The sequence below is a fragment of the Ylistrum balloti genome, unplaced genomic scaffold, assembly GCF_031769215.1.
Source record: "Ylistrum balloti isolate Yb309-2 unplaced genomic scaffold, AGI_CSIRO_Ybal_v1 Utg370746, whole genome shotgun sequence".
NCBI classification, from domain to species: domain Eukaryota; kingdom Metazoa; phylum Mollusca; class Bivalvia; order Pectinida; family Pectinidae; genus Ylistrum; species Ylistrum balloti.
The window spans coordinates 306,169-320,161 of record NW_026782439.1 but is presented as its reverse complement, the minus strand read 5'-3'; the positions used below and the strand labels follow the sequence as shown (position 1 = coordinate 320,161).

General features: G+C 34.7%; 2 protein-coding genes across 2 annotated transcripts in view; one reads left to right on the top strand and one right to left on the bottom strand.

The window, feature by feature from the left end:
* Positions 1 to 10,398, bottom strand: part of LOC132558037 (transcription factor SOX-13-like) — an 85,962-nt gene extending 75,564 nt beyond the window's left edge. The window contains exon 1 of the mRNA XM_060222561.1: positions 10,351 to 10,398. The gene's annotated coding sequence lies outside the window, so the exon portion shown is untranslated. The remainder of the gene's footprint in view (positions 1 to 10,350) is intronic.
* The window catches only part of LOC132558036 (mucin-3A-like), a 43,945-nt gene that overhangs the window by 8,674 nt on the left and 21,278 nt on the right, over positions 1 to 13,993 (top strand). The window lies entirely within an intron of this gene.

Below are 13,993 nucleotides of genomic sequence, written 5' to 3'. Positions count from 1 at the left end.
AAAACAATACATTCTATCCTCTAATTTCTCATTATCAGATATATGTCAAAGCACTTTCACATTGTGGACTGATACCCTGTACAGTGAGGACTGATACAATGTTTCATTGTAAACTGATACAGTGCACACTACATATTGATACACAGTACACTGTATATAAATAAAGAGTGCAAAGATGACTGATTCACTGAATACTAATATACTGTACATTTATAAACTGTATACTGATGACCAATACACTGTACACTGATGACCAATACACTGTACACTGATGACCAATACACTGTACACTGATGACCAATACACTGTACACTGATGACTGATACACTGTACACTACACTGATGACCGATACACTGTACACTACACTGATGACCGATACACTGTACACTACACTGATGACCGATACACTGTACACTACACTGATGACTGATACACTGTACACTACACTGATGACTGATACACTGTACACTGATGACCGATACACTGTGCACTGATGACTGATACACTGTACACTACACTGATGACTGATACACTGTACACTACACTGATGACTGATACACTGTACACTACACTGATGACCGATACACTGTACACTGATTACTGATACACTGTACACTGATACATTGTACAATGATGACTGATACATTGTACACTGATACACTGTACACTGATGACTGATACACTGTACACTGATACACTGTACACTGATGACTGATACACTGTACACTGATGACCGATACACTGTACACTGATGACTGATACATTGTACACTGATACACTGTACACTGATGACTGATACATTTTACACTGATACACTGTACACTGATGACTGATACATTGTACACTGATGACTGATACATTTTACACTGATACACTGTACACTGATGACTGATACATTGTACACTGATACACTGTACACTGATGACTGATACATTGTACACTGATGACTGATACACTGTACACTGATGACTGATACACTGTACACTGATGACTGATACAATGTACACTGATGACTGATACACTGTACACTGATGACCGATACACTGATGACTGATACACTGTACACTGATGACTGATACACTGTACACTGATGACAGATACATTGTACACTGATACACTGTACACTGATGACTGATACACTGTACACTGATGACTGATACACTGTATAATGATGACTGATACAATGTACACTGATGACTGATACACTGTACACTGACAGACTGATACACTGTACACTGACGACTGATACACTGTACACTGACGACTGATACACTGTATAATGATGACTGATACACTGTACACTGACCGACTGATACACTGTACACTGACGACTAAGCGAACTTTATCTGAACAAAAGACATTTTTTTGTAATGTTTGTTGAAATTCATATTGAACTTTTTGTACCTAATTTCCAATCACATCACTTATTGGTTGGGTGAGATGACGTCAGCATCAGGGCCAAGGAGAGACATAAACGGTTTACATCTGTTAGGGTAAGGCCTTATTTACCATTGTTTATATATTACACTTTCTTTGGCATTTCTCATCAAAAAATCATCCTTCAATCAACATGTACAAGAGGTCACTCTATCTAGTTTACTACAAATGTACAGTGTTTATATTATAACAAAAACTTGCACCTTATGCTACAACAGAACCAATACTACTATTAAAGTAGACAGTGGTAAACGTGGAGCAGTATATGCTACAGAACATATGCTTCTACAGTGCATTGTTTCAGAGGAAGGTAGGACTATCTGTACAGCGCTGAAAGAATTGTGAAATCAAAGTGAATGATTAACACACAATAAATTGGTGATTAAGAGTGTGCTGAATGCCCCAATTCCTTTGTAAACAACAATATCATCAACACTACTTTTTATGTTTGCTACTCTACCGCCACCAAAGTTCTCATATCCTGTGTACTCGTACTTACCTAGCGGGTATTTGACTGTCAAGATTCGGATGCTGGTCAGGTTAAAAAGGTCACGGCAGTAGTCAGCAGGTCTATCTAGAAGCAAAGTTGACATCAAATGTTTTTGGAATTGGTGGAGTTTGCTGCCGTTTCAAGCTGCATCCTTGTCTAGCTGTGGTGGTGGGAACTTTTGTTTTGTCAAATATACATTATAATATAAGGGGGGGATTGGCGGGGAGGGAAAACACTGGTGAGGGTAACAGCCAGTGGAGTCGGGCAATAAGACTGGAGATGCCTGCTGTCTTAGTGGTATTAAGTCAGGTGCTAGCCCAATATCATAAGACACGATTACATCTCCACTCACTGCCGGTCTTCCAGAGGAGGATGATTAAAGGTTTTTAATGTTGTGGTAATGGCTATATTAAAAAGAGGTCCTAGATTAAATCACCTTTCTTAAAATCAGTTTTGCAGTTTTCTTGCATAGAGAAGAATTTGCAGTAAAGCTACAGCATCCCAAGTAAGATCAGGCACAATAAGACCGACTACAGGGGACTATAGGGGGGACTACAACAGCAGCACTATCTTCTGCATGTCTAACTTCCCACAAGGTCACTGCCAGTGCTTTTTGTAGAACAAGTTCTGAATGAATCAAACAGCTTGTATATATCATGTGCTTGCCTGCAGCAGCTGTATCTACACACAGACACTATACCAACACACTTAAAATCAACAATCATTACTGCCACCAGTTACTGTCAAAGTCTACATATCAGAGAGCATCTGATTTTGGAGATCATGTTTTCAGCAATTTTAGAATGTTTATCAAAATTACTCACCACCAATCACAGTCAAAGTCTACATATTTGAGAGCATCACATTTTGAAGACCAGCCATTTTAGAACCAGCTTTCTGCTGATAACATACAAACAAGGTGGCACATCTATCTCACTAATAAGCCAAACACCATACAACAACACTTTCAGTGGCTAATTGACCAAATCAATAAAGGAAAAGAAAAAGTAACTACATGAATCTGACATACAGTATTTTGATAGTTAACACTGAAATTTGTGTAAGTTTTCTACATACCATGATGTCCATCTTACCTAAAACATCAGAGATGGCCTATACCACATCGTGGTCATCATCCTAGAGAGTATATTGTACACCATCCTGACACCCTCCGGAAACCCTGCCCATTAACCTCCACCCCAGTAAGTCTGAGCCCGCTGAACACACCCTATCACTGTTCTAGCCAGAAACAGTAGCAGACAGTCGCCCGTCTATCATGGAACACTTTCGTTTGTGAACAATTGGTGGAGATATCTTACGATATGTACAATAGGCCTATGATAAGACTCCTAGCTACACCAGTATGCACCGTTTGTGTTCAGTCCGCTTACAATCGGCCCAGGAACAAACACTGCCCTTTTTCCTAATGTTTGCACCCTTGTCAATGTAAGACCTACTATAACCTCAACAGTCTCTCTAATTCACCTGTTTGTCTTTTCCGAACAACAATAGGATAAAACTTGTGTCCTCATACTGGAGAGGGGCTCCTCTGGGATATCACCATGTACAAAAGTAGGGAGTGGGGACACGCTATGTCCTTCCACTAAATAACGGGATTAATGTAGAACTACAGGACAACAATCCCATGAGGACATTAAGCACATATCTGTCTTTGGCCAGACATTGTGTATTATCAACTGTAATTGGCTCTATCAGGAAAGTCGTAAGTCAAACAAACCATTGTTACGTATCTCCTGTACTTTAACCCACATATCTCACCTGGTTGCTGGGGTAGGTGTACCTATGTATAAAGCCCAGATTTCCTACTTACAGAGTTATCAAGACATCTTTACCTGTATATTGAGACCATATTACCGTACTTATACAGGTATCGGAATAGGTTTATCTGTGTATACAGACCATACTTCTATGCTTACACAGCTAATTGGTTTGGTGTACCTGTATGTAGAAGTCAGTATAAATACAGGTAGCGGGTTAGTACTGTGTATAAAGAACAGACTTCTATGATAATACAACTATTTCAGTTAGTCTACCTATGTATTGAGACCAGAAATTTGTATTTACACAGCCATAAGAGTAGGTCTACCTATGTATAGAAACCAGACTTTCATTATTATAAAACTGCTTTGTAAGTCTACTTGTGTATAGACACCAGACTCCATAGTTATACAACTTCTGTAGTTGGTCTATCTATGTAGAGAGACCAGACTTCTATAATTACACATCTACTTTAGTTGGTCTACCTGTGTATAGAGACCAGACTTCCATCATTATACAACTGCTTTGTAAATTTACCTGTGTATAGATATCAGACTCCATAGTTATACAACTTCTGTATTTGGTCTACCTGTGTAGAGAGACCAGACTCCTTAGTTACACAACTTCTGTAGTTGGTCTACCTATGTATAGAGACCAGACTTCTATAATTACACAACTACTTCAGTTGGTCTACCTGTGTATAGATACCAGAATCCATAGTTATACAACTTCTGTAGTTGGTCTACCTGTGTAGAGAGACCAGACTCCTTAGTTACACAACTTCTGTAGTTGGTCTACCTATGTATAGAGACCAGACTTCTATAATTACACAACTACTTCAGTTGGTCTACCTGTGTAAAGATACCAGAATCCATAGTTATACAACTTCTGTAGTTGGTCTACCTGTGTAGAAAAACCAGACACCATAGTTGTACAACTACTTTATTTGGTCAACCTCTGTATTGATAGCAGACTCCATAGTTACACAACTTCTGTAGTTGGTCTATCTGTGTATACAGACCAGACTTCTATAATTACACATCTACTTTAGTTGGTCTCCCTGTGTACAGAGACCAGACTTCCATCAATAGACAACTACTTTAGTTAGTCTACCTGTGCATAGACATCAGGTTAATCTGTGTATACACACTAGACTTCTGTACTTAAAAAAAACTATTGCAGCATGTTTACCTGTGTATAAACACCAGACATATGTATTTATACAACTTCTAGTTCAGTTATGATTTCTATCTTAGGCTGGGGGATTTGTTCTAAAGAAATCTTAAGATAAATCCTCATATATAACAGTATGAAGCATTTGTGATATCAGCTGTTGTAACATTTATCAATTATCAATTATCAAGAAACCAATATCTGAAAGGTGGAAGAAATTTTGTTTTTTTTGAAGTCCATACAACTAAGTCCTGAATATATCTAACCAAATATCATAAACATTTGGCATAATGTCATTAAAAATGAAACCAACTCACCCTTTTTTTATTAGAACAAAACAAAATAAAATAATTAAAATGATATATGATATTGTATAGGTATAAGTGCAGACATAAATAAAATGACAAACAAGCATTAGTAACAGGTGTGTTTGTAATCAACACAATTAATATCTTTCAATCAGACAACAGTGCTGTCATCAAAATGATTTGTTTCCAGTAAATAGTATTCTTCTAAAAATGAGACGATTTGACTACATGATTACAAAATCCCCACACCTACTTCAAGATGGGATTGTGGGCAGTTTTATCAGTAGTCAGATTGTCATATCTTAGAGGGGATTTTTTGATAGAATTCAATAGTGTGCCTGCACAGGATTAGCGCGAGCATAGTGTGAATACTAGTAGCCAACATTTTTATTGTCTGTCTCTATCAACAACCCCTAACATTACACAATGCTGTTTATTGATAACTGGTAAAGCCTGGGTGTAAATAAACCACCAGTACATACGGAAATATTGATGCAAAAAAAATTGAATGGGCTTAGGCAGTCAATATATTTATAGCCAACTTGAGAAGTGATGTATTGTTCCAATGTATTGTTATCTGTTCTACTTTCCTACACACAAAAACTTGGTCCAATTTCTCAGTGGAAAACAAGACAATAAAACAATTGAAGATACGTGAGGAGAGAAACCATTGTCATTAAACAATAAGTATGATTTTAATGATTTTTTTTCACAATAGTAGCGACCCAACAATGCTGATAATGAAAGGTCCAGAAAACAATTAAATAGCTGAGAAACACATGGCTATTGTAAAATTGGTGTCACAGTCCCTCAGTTTACAGATCGATAAACCAATTTAATTTTATCTTTGAATGCCAAACTGAAATAAATACAATAACATTGATTAATGTTGCATCAAACATGTCTTATAGCTGTACTGAAGTAGGATATTTGTGTCATCTATCTAACATATTAACCAACAACCAAGGGCAATAACTCTGTAATTAGGAAGAACTGGTAGATACATATTCCATTATGTCTAAATTCCCATGTTACATCATAACAAATTGGCATGTAGCATTTTAAAGAAATCCCTTGTTTTAATATCAATCTGTCTTATGTAAATATCAGTTAAAAGATAATTGAAATTTAACAGTCATCTTTACAGGAGCTTGGGAACTTTATTGTAAATTAAAGCTCGCATTTTCTTCCATAATGTAATTTTTGGGCCTGAACTAGGAAGTTATCGGTGGCTGAAACACTTGGCTACACACATGTACAACATTCATGCCACATTTGTCAAGGTGAAGTAACAGCCAGAGCTCACCAACAATAGAAGGTTCTGTCTAAAATCACTCTGCCCGATAATGATGTGAAAATAAATGGAGATGGATCAAAATATCCAACATCCAATTTGCTACCCAAGATCTTCCAAACGTTTAACCTGTTTATGACAAGAGGAAATTCTTCCCGAATCATAATTCCCCATTCTTCCAACATCGATTTAACTTCGACTGGTCCGCAGCCACGTTATCATAAATACCGTTGCCTCTCCATCTTGATTCATTAGCGCAGACCGTTTTTGCTGGATTTTCATTGTGTTGCCTTCGCCCGAGACAGAATTGGACAATATTTTGATAATTCAGTTATTTCTCGATTGTCACAGTAGAGTACAGGGCCTGCCGTTGCCCAAGAAATCAAGGATAATGAAATATCAGCGTAACCACGACATCCAATTCTCTCCGTGATTTCTGACAAAATACCACAAGTTTGTGAAGGAATTAATATCAGGCGAATGAGTCACTGAGTAATAGAAACGGCTAATGAAGAACATGGAGCTGCTGTCATCAATATCCCATTGTTTATAAAGACTAGATTGTTGCTAAAAGTGCCATGAAGTACACAGTTTGGGGGTAAATAGCCCCAAGCACTGGAACCTCATACACAGTAATGAGACAAGCTTAGTGATGTCTCTATAGAATGGAGGTTGGGCTACCCATATCACCAATAAGGTAGCACTTGTATCCTTGTCAACAATAACATTCCTTAAGAAGCAGTTTAAATTGTTCTCGTCCACTTCTCGATCTATTTGAAACAAACTCAAACAGAGAAGGCTGCTTTGTCAACAATGACATTCCCAAAGAAACAGTTCTAACTGTCATCATCTACTTCTCTATTTCAAATCAAAGAAGGAAACTTTTTTTTTTCATGTTAAAAAAAGAAAATGAAAAAGAAAAAAATGTACAATTAAATTTTACATATTAACCTGATAAATGCTAAATTTTCATTCTATAAAAAAAAAAATAAATTTCTCTCTTGAATGCAAGGGCAAGGTATTGTTCACAACCATAACACAATTAAAGATAATAAAAGACGAATTGTAACCAGGTCACAATGATAATTAAATATATTCACAATAGTTACCTATTATCATCAATTACCTTTTCCCAAAACAAAGCAGTCACTTTAATTACAAATACTTGTGTGTATGAACAAAATCTCTATTTGTATGTAAATGTACAAAAAGGCCCCATTTTGATATTTTGAAACATCAGGTATATTTTTTCCTAAAATCTGTGTCAAGAGAAAATGTTGATTTCTTCAATAATTCATATATAATTTTTTTTATCTAACACCTGTTTACAAAAACCATTTTGATACCGTGAAACATTAAATATAATTTCCACCTAAAACCTGCCTAGTGAGACCTTGTTGATATCTTGAAACATCAAAGTATATATATTTATCTAAATCCTGTGTAGAAAGACCATGTTGGTATCTTAAATCATTAATTATTCTATTTAAACTAAAAATGTACAGAGATCTGTTGATATCTTAATTTAACAACAAACAAGTTTTTGTTTTTTGTTTTGTTGGGTTTTATTTTACCTAAAATCTGTAAAGACAGAATAACTGATGATATCAAAATGTAACTTCACATCCAATCTTTATACCTAGAACCTGTGAGATTATATTACTATGTAACAGCTATATAACCTGTAGAAAGAGGTCTGTTTTGTCTTTCATTGGAAATTTCTTTCACTATAGCCTAATCCACTTTAATTGTTAGAAACTGATGGAGGCAAACGTTATGTAAACATACAATAAGTCTATTGGATATTTTAATACTATTTATTTCATTTGATAACTCTTAAAAAATCTTTAAGAATAGTTAGGTACGACTTAAAAATTGGTGAGTCAAACATTTTAATAATGGACAGGTAACTTATTCAAACTGATAAAAACTGAATTTGCCTACTTCATTTGAAAAAAAAAAGGAAACAAAAAAATAGCATCAATTCGTAAAATGCCACCAATACTGGGATGAGCCTGTTCATCATGATACTAGCGGCTCTACCTTGTAAGTCTGATATGTACTGATAACGATGGCCATGACAAGCCATCTCCTAAATTAAGATGAATATCACTGTAAAATCAAAGTTATGTCCGGATACAGCTTACCTGAAAATTTAACTGTAATATGTACTAGAACACAAGCTCAGAGTAATTTTGAAAGACTAAGGGGGGATGTACGTATGGTACAATCATCCGCTCTGCCAACTTGCCGTCACAAATGCAACACAAATTAATAAATCATTGCTTAATTTAGGAAGATAAAGTCACACTGTTGAATTCAAATTTTGGCCCGTATCTTTGATTGGAGTATTGCCCTTCATCTTTCAGCCTCCGGACCTATCTGTATCCCTGGGTGGTTTTTCTCTCTAATCCCCTATCATTGCTTGATTACAACTTTAACCTTTTAATACAGAGTGCCTGTCAGTCATGTTCCATACAAAGATTACTACACTACAAAAGACTGATCTATACTTAATGAAACAGAGTTGACATTTTAATTCCAAGTAATACTTGTAAAGTACTTGTACCAGGTTAGAGTGTAGTAAAGAGTGCTGGTGTTCATTGTCTACTGGACCTATCGGGGCAGGAGACAAAAAGTCACACACCAAATCATACAATCAATGCTTCTACAGTCTTCTAAAGGTGCAAAATTTATACAACGGGAAGAAATCAGTTCTGCCTTCCACTGATAAAAAAATTAAGAACTGTATTATATCTAGGACCTTTTGAAAGGAGTCGTCCAATATACATTTCTTGATATAACACTGAAGACACAGGCATGTCTTACAAATATTTTGGATTTTAAAAAAAATATTGAAGATAGATCCATGTCTCACAAACATTTAGGATTTTGTAAAACATTGAGACAGAGCTATGTCTTACAAACATTTAGGATTTTATAAAATATTGAAGATAGATCCATGTCTCACAAACATTAAGGATTTTATAAAACATTGAGACAGATCCATGTCTTACAAATATTTAAGATTTTATAAAATATTGAAGATAGATCCAGGTCTCACAAACATTTAGGATTTTATAAAACATTGAAGACAGAGCTATGTCTTACAAACATTTAGGATTTTATAAAACATTGAAGACAGGGCCATGTCTCAAAGAGGTACTCACATGTCAAACTTTTAAATACTGAAGACAAAGCCACATCTTATAGAGATTCAAACAATATTGACTTTTAAACACAAGTTAAGTCTCTTCCAATATTTTTTTTTTTATGTAAAACAGCTTTTTTTTTATTCTTTTCAATCCTTTTTTTCTGCTAGTGAGTACTTAGGGTATCTCATTAAGTGTCTTATTACAGGTGACATGTTCTTCATAAAACTGTTGGACATGAAAATGTATAATTCCTCTGAATTCTATGATATCACAAAATGGCTTTGTGATATTTTAATGATAACAATAATAATATAACAAAAAGGAAATATGACTTGAAAAACTCATTTAGTTAAATAAGAAATCAAGAATGACATTTGAATTGCATAGATCATTTGCAACTAAAAATCGTTAAGAATCTTGGACAAAGACTTAAATGCATCAAATCAAACATTGATTCTTATTTCAAAAAAAGACGTTACTGTGTTGAACTTGTTACACTGAAGGCATCACCAATGGCACAGCGAATTACGGCTAACATGTAAACAACGTTGTTTAAAACAACGATGAATTTTTCTACATGCCAATTTTTTTTGCACATTTCCATGGAAACTGAAGAATTGGTCCAAAATTCCCAGAGAAAATAGAGGGTTTTCTCATGAGCCATGACAAGACCATCATGGATAACAGAGGGAGGAAATGGGATTTTGACTCACCAGTGAAGATTTCACACAAAAGACATGGTTTCTATGGTTACAAAATAACAAGATGGCTGTTCCATGGTCATTTCATTCCTTTTCTCCTTTTGGTATGGATTACAGAAGTGCTCTGAATAAAATAAAAATTATTGAAAAATATAATAACAGCAGTAATATTTCATTTTCTCTGAAACAGAAATAAATAATAAAGAGGTATAAAGATTACTGGTCTTTACTGACAATATCTGATATATGTCAATTTAAATTTTACAAAAAATGATTATTCAATAATTAAGCACTCAAAAATACCTTTCAAGTATTGGAAAAGTTACCTTTTGAATATAGACAAATTATTTAATTCCAAAGATATTGTTTCTATCTTACAGGACAAAGCAGAACAAATTCAAAGAAATAAAGTTTTCTATTATAAACAAATAAAAAGCAATATCTATCATATCACACATAATTTTTAACAATTTTATCATTTTTAAGTATTTTCCATTTAAAATTAATAGCATGATTAATCCTCAGACTGACGGTGCCTCGTATACCCTACGTCTCTATTTACCACAACAAGGACATGACTTACCGTCATAACAATGATAGTCAGTAAGAAATCGCAGACAAATTTCAACCAACACTTTCCCGGCTCTACCAGAAATCACGACAGATTTTGACAGCCGATTTTGACCATCAACGTGACTGACAGTCGTGACCAGAGAACTTAGCCAAGCGCAGGACTCCCTATAAAGCAGAGATTCGGTGACAAACCTGCACGTTACATGTCCGTCATGATGGAGAGGGGACAACAAATTTGTGAAAACTACCAAGTGCGGCAATGTGACCAAATGAGCATAGAAAATCATTAGTCATCGAGGTTCAACAATAGCCATTGATGTTGGGGAATTTCATCAGTCCATCGATCCATTGATGGAGGGCAGAAAAAAGGCCATTGATTTTTTAACCATTAGAGACAGATTCCTCCAACTGGCGGAATGCGCAACGTGAAAGATATTAATTCAAGGATGATAATAACGACCTCGAATAACAGGTCAGTGCCCATTGTAGTCTTAATGAAACAGCATCGGGGACCAGGGGCTACAGTCAATCCCATAACCACTATACAACTGAAATTGCGCCTAAATAGTGTAAGGCTGCAGAGCTATTGATTTCATCCAGGCCAACTAATATTCAAAATTATGAGTAGTTCAACTAACACACAATGGTAATGAATTGGACAAGTGTTTGCACAGCAAGGAGGATAAGGAAATCAAATTAGCACACTTGACCATAATGTACCTTAGGTAAAAAATAAGAAGCTCTTTTCTATCTTATTTCAGATAAAAGGCTTAATTTTACATTGATCAATTGAATTACAACACAAACAGATATCTAACTCATATAAGAATTTTACAACTGTAAGAAAAGGGGAAATTGCTTCAAGAAAATAAGGAAATCTTTATTTATATATTGAAAACAAATTGTAAGATGAGTGTTTTTATCTCCTATATTGAAGAGCTCCTGTAAATTGATTAAGACAACTTACACAAGGGAAATGTAGATCTGCAGCGGAGTCTGTAGGTAATTCTTAGATACCTTTATCTAAGTTTATTACATTTGGAGGAGATGGAAATCTTTTAATACAAACAAATACAGCCCTGTGTGTCGGCAGCTGTCCACAGCACCAGGTACCTACTCATATCATGATAAACACATCATCAGACATTCTTCTCCTCAGTGCACACACACAAATACCTACAATTACTTTTACCTTTGCTGTTTCTTTGTCTCCACAACAGATCTCGCCTTCTAAATACTAAACTCTCACACACAATTGTGGAATGATTTATACGATTTGTAGGAGCCACATCTAGCCATCTTTATTTCTGGATGCCAAATTGCATTCCCCGTTGTTCCTACTTTATGTGGTTCCTTATATTGTTGTCAACAGATGTACATATTTTATACATCGGAGAAAATTATCTGATGATTTTATTTATTGTCTCCCCTTCTTATAGCTCGTCAAAAATACATAAGCTTTGAAACAGACATACTGAGAAATCAGAGGTAGAAATATTTTTATTAGACCATCTTGTTTCCATTTTGACGGGACGGATCATGTCAGCATTGGTCTATATGTAAACTAAATCCAGTACAGTTAAACAATGAAAATTCTTTCAGATGAAATGTTACCAATTCTGTCTGCATGAAATAGAACAAATTTTGTCTGTCAAATATTACAAATACTGTTCATCAAATATCACAAATTCTGTTGGTCAAATATTACAAATTCTGTCTGTCCGTCAAATATTACAAATTCTGTCTGTCCATCAAATATTACAAATTCTATTAGCCAGTTATCACAAAATATGTTATTTAAATATTACGAATATTACAAATTCATTACGAATTTTGTCTGTTAGTCAAATTCAAAAAATTCCATCAATTTAAAAAATGTTTAAATCATGTCTGCTTAAAACGTAACAAATTTTGTCTGTTAAGACAAGTAAGTAAAATATAACAAATTCTATTTGTTTCAGTATTTTAAAAATTTAATAAATTCTGTATAATAATTAAATATTACAAATTCTATCTGGTTTAGTATTTGTGAAATATTACAAATTCTATCTGGTTTAGTATTTGTGAAATATTACAAATTCTATCTGGTTTAGTATTTGTGAAATATTACAAATTCTATCTGGTTTAGTATTTGTGAAATATTACAAAATCTGTGTTTTACCAGTGATGCTATTACTAACACTTTTTGTTTGTCAACTTTTGCAAATTCTGTTTGTCAAATTAATTACTGCAAATTCTGTTTGTCAAAAAATACAAATCTTGTCTTGTTTCACAGCACAGAAAAATATAGGCTACATTACAGATCTGAATTTACTATTATATACAATAGGACATACAGAGAAGCAGTGTGTGACTGCAGGAATACTATTCCTCAAAACTGTCAAATTTGGTATTGTAGAAAATAGTTTTTATTTTCGAAGTGGGAAATTTTTTTTAGAAATAATATCAACTACTGTGTTACACAGAAATTACCATTATTTCTTAATAACGTCATTTCACCATCCTAAACATAATTTCAAAACTAAGAAATGTATGTCATGTTTTCTGGTTTGTAATTATTTTTTTGACTTAAGGCTGTTAAGTTAATGCATTATCACAAACACTTCTCATATTTAATTTTGTTAAGTGAGTAAATTTTTTGATGATATATAACATTTTGATTTAAACTTTTGAAGAATGTCCTTGGCTCGTCACTGTGCAGTCATGATCAGCAGGTTGGGGAGGGACTCCACATCTGTTAGGAATCTACTGAGGTCAGGTGGCTCACAGGGCCCCTCCCATTCTGACCCATGTCTATCAGGCACCTAATCAATTTATTACACAAGCCTGATTAATAATCTCCTACATCAGTGTGTAATGGCCAGTCTTCACAACAGATATTACTCATACCTACAAATTTAATTAATGGACAATTTCAAATACTCCCAGATTTGAAGTTTCCCTTGACACAAGTCGGTGGTTCTGTAAACTAGGGACAGTGGTAGATTGCGGCAGATCTTACTGTCTTTGAATATTGGTAGGTGTTCCCATCAGGTAGGCACAACCTGGCCTAACAAAGTCCCTCCGAATGTGAATATAATTG